This window comes from Mus caroli, chromosome 16, assembly GCF_900094665.2.
Source record: "Mus caroli chromosome 16, CAROLI_EIJ_v1.1, whole genome shotgun sequence".
NCBI lineage: Eukaryota > Metazoa > Chordata > Mammalia > Rodentia > Muridae > Mus > Mus caroli.
The window spans coordinates 42581607-42589019 of record NC_034585.1 but is presented as its reverse complement, the minus strand read 5'-3'; the positions used below and the strand labels follow the sequence as shown (position 1 = coordinate 42589019).

General features: G+C 36.9%; 1 protein-coding gene across 3 annotated transcripts in view; it reads left to right on the top strand.

The window, feature by feature from the left end:
* LOC110311760 (OX-2 membrane glycoprotein) overlaps window positions 1–7135 on the top strand; it is a 27724-nt gene extending 20589 nt beyond the window's left edge. The window contains exon 4 of one of the 3 annotated variants that reach the window (XM_029470687.1): window positions 5820–7135. The gene's annotated coding sequence lies outside the window, so the exon portion shown is untranslated. The remainder of the gene's footprint in view (window positions 1–5819) is intronic. The other 2 variants (XM_021185278.1, XM_029470686.1) reach the window with 2 other exon arrangements.
* Window positions 7136–7413: the final 278 nt, after the last annotated feature.

Genomic DNA, 7413 nt, shown 5'->3' with positions numbered 1-7413 from the left:
CACTCCTGTGTTTGCTAGGCCCCTGCATAGTCTCACAAGAGACAGCTATATTTGGGTCCTTTCAGCAAAATCTTGCTAGTGTATGCAATGGTGTCCGCGTTTAGAAGCTGATTATGGGATGGATCCCTGGATACCAACCATTTTTTCTAGTAACAGTTGATGATGTCATAAGTTCATACCTTCTCCAGAGAGGAGGCTGAGAATAATCTTGCATTTCACAACAATTACCTACCATTTATTATAGAGTTCTCAGAAACGATGAATGAAATTCTGGGTCTGCTATGGAGCAGATCACTGTAGATCTCAGCCATGTTACAACGCTTTGTTTTGAGTAGCTATTTTCTTTGCTTTGGTTTGCTTGATTCAAGACTGGGTTGGAAACAAAAGAACACAGACACTCAAGTGAGACATATATTCTGGACTTCACTTCTTTTCAAAGTGCTGGCTATTTCATATAAAAGATATTTTTGACCACATAATATTTATATTTAGCTTGACTTCCCTTACTTCCTAGTAGCCTGAGATATGAATGGGCTTTTGACAATACATAATGATTATATTAATAATTTACTATTTCCTGGATAGAAACATATACTGATTCCTCTTTTAAGCACACTATTATGCCAAGGAACAAAGATTTCCCATGAATTTTGTGTTGATAAAATTCATCATTAGTTAGGAAGATAATCCAAAGAAGATTTATTATTTAAGCAATTAAAATCTTTGTTGTTAAATAATAATGCTAATGATCTCCAGATTACAGGACTGGGTAAGTAAGAATCCCTACCCTATCCAGAATCTTCATAATATTAGGAAGGAAGATGATGCTCTATATGAACAAAGCAATGGGGAACCTTTAATAAACTGTTCAGGCTAGCATTGCTGGGAAAAATGTACTCCAAGCCTATATGAAAAAAAAAGCATGTTGTTTTCATATGTAAAAATGCTACTCATCATTCCGAAATGGCATGACAAAATTTGACCACCAATTTCTTGACCACCAGGCTCTCAAAGTCTTGGTTTTCTTGCATGGAACTATTCCTTTTTATTCTCCAAAACCCTAAAAAAATAATCTCAGCATAAATGAACCAAATCCTGAGTTTCACTCCATATCAAGAACACCTCCAGGAGTGAAGACATCATAATCTTCTCTATAGCAACTAAATGGCAGTTTAGCTCTCAAGTGGACATCTCTCTCCTTAGCTGTTTGACCATGGAGTTTTTTTTGAAAAGAGATTGCCTGTTCATATTAGCATTATTTAGTACACAAATTAATGAAATAACAAGGAATAGAACATTTTTAAACTAAGTAATCCTCTCATGTCATTGTTACCTTGAATTTTAGCTTCTGTTCTTTCCGTCCTGTCTAGTACCAGTTGTGTTCTTTGGAACTGCTATGCCCCTCACCATTGTAGTCTACACTTTGAACGTTGGCTGAACAGATCCACACTTTTAGTCTTCGTTACTAGAGAAGTGAACTTTATGTTCTCTAAATTGGAAGAGGTTCAGTTACTTTACAAAATAAATAAATGGCTTAGCCATGGAAGAGAAATACTATGTTTTCTATTGTTTCTTTACCAAATAATCAGAAACTTGATGGCCTACAACACAAAAATTCATTTTCCTATAATCCTTCAGGTCAGAAATCCAACATAGGAGTCATTAGGCTAAAATCAAGGTGCTTTTAAAGCTATCTTCCTTTCTTCAAATTCTTGAAGAAAATCAATGGCCTGTGTTTATCCAGGCATTTCAGATCAACTTCATTCCTTGTTTTTTGTTTGTTTGTTTGTTTGTTTTGTTTGTTATTGTTTGTTTGCTTGCTTGCTTGATTGCTTTTTTTTTTTTTTTTTTTTTTACTTGTTCCCATACACAGAAGTAGTGATGACCACTTAGGCCATTCTCAAATTAAGTTTCTCACTAACTTCTCTTACCCTCATAAAGACATGTGTGCTTGCAGCAGGTCCATCTATATCTCTGGGCTCTTAATTGAATCATACAGATAAATCCATCCTTCTATGTAAGGTATTCCTTTCCACTCTCTTGAAATTAGGATGGAGATGATATAAGACAACCTTGTTCTGCTACCACACAGGTTAAGGTGGGCTGGAGTAAGTGGAGAGATTGCTGTTATCTGATCTCCAAGTACAAGCATCCATATATAGGAATATATACCTATATTCCTTAGCCTCATGCAGTTCAGGGAAATTCTATATCAAAGAACATCAAACCCTGGTCAGATTCTCTGAACACATCACTTTAGCTTTCTTATTCAAGCCTTGCCTCCTTACAGTGAAGCAAGACTTTACAATATTTTTCAAGATTATATTTTGTGTCTCAAGTCTAACACAAAAATGTAACTTCTGCTTTCTTCATTACTAGTCACTGACTGTAACATTACCAACCTGGGTTCTTTTCATTGAAATCCCAATTCTTACATACTTCCTGCATCTTTCTACTCATAGGCCCATCACAGCAGCTACTGTTACTGACCTTGTCCTGATAGCTTAGTCATAGTTCATTTGGATTTTCTGTAAGAGCAAGGTAAAATATTACACTTAGCACTGTACATCATGATGTCAGACAGGACCATAGTGGTATTTCCAATCGATTATAACTTAATAAGACACAGGTTTCTAACTGGGCATGACGGTACAAGCCTGTAATATCAACAACTGAGATGTTGAAACAAAGGAATTTCAAGTTTAAGATTAACCTGTGCTATGTAGTCAAAGACTGACTAAAGAGGGGGAAAATGGAGATTTCTGAGTCTCTAATACTGAAAGAACAATATTATGAGGCCATTGTAGATGTCAAGTACCTGGGTATTTTCCTCATCGCTCTTTAAAATCTGTACTAATAAGCCTCAATTGATGTCACCAGCCCATATATAACATAGTTCTTTAAAAAAAGAAACCCACAGGGCTAATAAGTACTGTATTCTGGCATGCACATGAGCATGCACACACATTTACACATACACATACACACACACACACACACACTATAGCATATAGACATATGTCCTCTTGGTGACTTTTTCGTTCACAACCTTCACTACAATCTCCTATTTCACAATAGAGTATTATTGGAAGCTTCTTTAGACCAGAGAGCACCACAATACAGTTTATTTTTCTTTTGAGTAAACAAACTAGACAGAACTTGCCATGATCAGTCAGTGCTCCCAACTCCAAAAGTCTCTGAGGTCAATGGTTTACAAAGTTTATGACATTTATACAACAAAGAGAAAAGATTAGCCTTGTATTTTGTAAGTCCTTTGAAGATTGTTTTTACTAAATATCATTGGGGCTTTTCATCTTCAAAATGTATGTATTGATAATTTCAACTTGATTATTTGTATTACCTTTTAGACTGACAAAATTATATCAATAACATATAGTACCATGCTTTGAATGTATGTACAAATTCTAGAATGGCTAAATCAAGCTAAGGAAGGTCTTCTTCATTATATGTTAAACTTCTTTATGAGAACACTTACAAGCTAAGGTTTCAGTAATTTTCATCTGCTTGATGACATTGTTACTCAAGACACCATGTGTTAGAATAGTCTCTGGAACTCATTCCTCTGTCTAACTGAAATTCTCCTCATCTTCCCAGTGCTGCTTGAGATAATTCTACAATTGTATTGCTGTCCTCAATAAGCCAATATTTTAACTTTTGCTTTTAGCAAAGGAGATTCTAAATGACCTACAGAATTAGCTATTTTCTGATCATTCATTTGTTTTATTAGCTACTATAATCACTTCTTTACAGATTCTGATAAAGTCCTATTTCTTTAAAACAAATAGCTGGGGACCTTTGGACCTATGCTCCTTTCTCTGCATTTGGAAATTAGGACCAATTACTGTAATTATACAAATGCTGTGAAGATTTTAAAAGAAGTACATGCAATTAGAAAAATGTTTTTAAAATGCCAGCACCAAGGGATTTATGCCAGCTTAAGGGATTGCCAGCTGGGTTGCTCTTGTCCAATTATTTAGTACAAATGTTTTCATCGTTTATAATTTCAAGCTACCAGCAATTGGACCATTGGCCTATGCCATTCACATCACTGAATCATAGTAAGCTTCCAGTAAGTGCTGGATTCTGTTGTTACTAAGGCTATGGTCCCTTTTGGTTTTGTCAATGTGTAATTAAGCATTTGCACACATGATAAGAGGAGGAGAGCTCGAGGAAGTGAACAGAGAAAAAGACATGGGGATTACAGCAAGCAGGATTTGAGGGAACAGAACTCAGATAGGAGTACTGGAAGGCAGAACACACAGTATTCATTTCACAAGCAAGGATAGAAGTTTGGAAGCAACATAAGCTGAGAGGGGAGAAAGGACAGAAGGTATATGTAGCAAAAACATATATATATATATATATATATATATATATATATATATATATATGACCTTATGATGCCTAACATTAATTTATTGATATAGGTAATGTAAATTGTTTCATTTTGAAGATGTGGAATTATTTTGGTTAAACTGGGTTGTTTTTCGGGGGGGGGGGAGTAAGAAGGCTAGGATGATGGGAAAGCTGGTTATTTAACACATGTATGTATTATATGACTTGTTATAGAGACATTTATATTAAACAGAGAAACCATAGATGAACTAACTAAGGATACTATGAAAACCTGAACATGGCATTGTGAGCAAACCATATATAAGCATACAGTGAAAGGGAAGATTGGGGAGCGGGGCCACTTATTTAAGACAACTAGTCTGAGGTCAGCTTCTTGGAATTGATTAGACTAAGGATGAGGAAACAGAAAAAAAGCCAGCCATGGAGGAGAGCAGAGATAGTTGACCTCTAGCAAAAGAATTACAAATTTAAAATCTCAAAGAAAGAAACCGTTAAAGTTTTAGAACACTCTTACATGGAACATGGTCTGAGAAGGTTTGCCCACCAAAAACCCACTTCTTACTAGTCTGCAGTAGAGTATAGGTTCAGACGAAATGGATGGTGTTATAACAACTTGACAGGGAAAGTTCATGTCTGTTAAGCACAATAATTTTTAAAAATCAATTACTGCATAAATGTCTTCTCTTTTATTTTCTTTTTATTGTAACAACTCACTTGGGCCATGTTAAGGGAGAAGGTAGTGATTGCATGAATCGCTGATAACTGATGCTTAAAATGTTGGCATCTAAAATATGCAGAACTCTGGAAGATCCAGTAAAATGACCTAAGAGGACACAGATGAGAGGGAGGGACCGAGGTTAAATTCTAGGGCTGTTATCTCACTGTCTACATTCCTTGTGGGGAAGCTGACATCCTCCCATTTTACGTGCTAGGCGATCAGTAACTCTTGGAAAACTTTCTGTCTCCTCAGTGATGATTCCTTGTCTGATGTCCACAAGTTAAGACCCAGAGGGAACAGAGCTGAGAGTTCTTCTTAATTAGAACCTCTTTGATCATTTGTTATTCTGAACCAGGCGTCTTTCTTTGGATAGGTGATTCTCTAGTTCATTACTAGGTCAGAAGTCTGTGATCCCACCACTCGAGAGACCAAGGAGGTAGGGTCCTTGAACTAGATCATTGCTACTTCAAAGCCATTCTGGGCTTCTCAGTGAATCAGTGAGTTCCAGGACAGACTCCTTGGTTACAGAGTGAAACTTTATATCCAAAAAAGAAGAAGAAAAGAAGAGAAAAGAAAAGAAAAAACACAGAGAGAGAGAGACAGAGAACTATACACTAATATATCTCTGAATTTCCATGTTTCTTAATTCTGTTGCTAACTGCTTAAAGTATGTTGAGAAATTAGAAATGTCCAATGTTGACACACTTCTCTTTCTTTTATTCAGAGCTCTAGAGAAATTATACAGAACCCTGAACGCGTTTCCCTGGTCTACTTGAATCTGATGTGAAAGAAAAGCAGGAGGGAAAAGGTCATTCTCCATAGGACCTAAGAAGAGCAAAAGACCAGAAGCGAGCCTGTGAGGGATTTGACTTTTTGCTGTTGTCCCAGATCCTTGGTGTTTGCATTCCAAGAAGAAGTCGAGTGCCTCGGGTCTGTTGTAGGACTTGATTTTTTTTGGTAGAGCAATGAGTGCCATGCTGTTAGAAAGGCTCCAGACTTAGAACCACCAGTGCCAAGACAGCTCTCAGACCGACTAGGACTCCCACCGGAGGGACAAATTGTAGTCAACTTACCTCACAGAGCTCTCTGGTCCTTACACAAAGTAGAAAGGAGTGGGACCAGAAAATTTGCCATGTCTGAAATCTGATGGAATTTTTAGGAAGAAAACTGAAGAATAAGCAAAAGAAGAAAGAACACAGAAGGGTCCAAAGAGCTTCTGAGAGTACCTTTTGCCTTTTCTGTTGGTGTCCCAGCTCTGGTTTTGTTCTTAGGTCCGCCAGTGTGTTTCCCTGTTGTTTGAGTATCTAGTTGACTACCTGCTACTGTTCTGCTGATGGTTGGCCTTGCTAGAATCCCTGACTCCCCTGCCGTTCTCTATGTGCTTCTATGAGGGTTACTATGATGAAAATAGAGCAGAATATAGTGTGAAGTAACATTGGCAACTGTAATGTGTCCATTTAACTTATTTTTATAGCACTTAGGCAATATTGTTAGTCTTAGTGAGTAGTTCACACCTTTACAAAAGCATGCTCTCCCTATCCATTGGGCCCACAATAACACTCTCTTTGAGGCCATTCTGAATCCTGTCTCGTGTAACGATAATATATTATGAAAACAGATACTTTAAGAATTTCCTGTACAGCAGTCAGTTGTTTATGCGCTCTCTCTCGCTCTCTCTCTCTCTCCCTCCACCCCAGCTTCTTTTTCTGTGACTTTGTTTTTCACAAAGAGAAGGCATCTCCTGAATACAATTGCTTTGTTCTGAAGACATCGTGAACTATTAATTCTTAACCCTTTGACAAAACTAGTGAAGTTGTTTTCTGTATCTTTTGCTTCATCTGTCTTTATAGAGTGACCTAGGAATTCGAGTGTAAGTTGTTTTCATTGTTGAACTGGATATTTATATACTTGGTATGCTTTTCACGTGTTATTTAATTCTGTATAATTTCCTATATTTGTATTAAAATATTGAGCAATTAAAAGTGTCAACTAAATATTTGATGTGGCATTCCCTTGAGAAATATAGAAATAAAGAATAACACTTGAATTTTTTTTTCTCTATGCGAAATTGTCACTTAACCTTTCTGCTTCGTTGGGGGTGGTATCTGTTGTGGTCAATGAGAGCTACTGCAAGTAAGAGTCTTTTGATGTATTTCTAGAGTTATAGTTCCTGTGTGTGCTCTCTTGGTTTTAACTTTAAATACCAGACCTCACAAAGGAGTAGCTTAGATGGTTTCTGGCACCATAGTAATTAGCACTCTGTCTTGCTGTGTTTCTGGTACCTTGGCTGAATCCCGGCTGTGTCAGGCAAGAAGAAT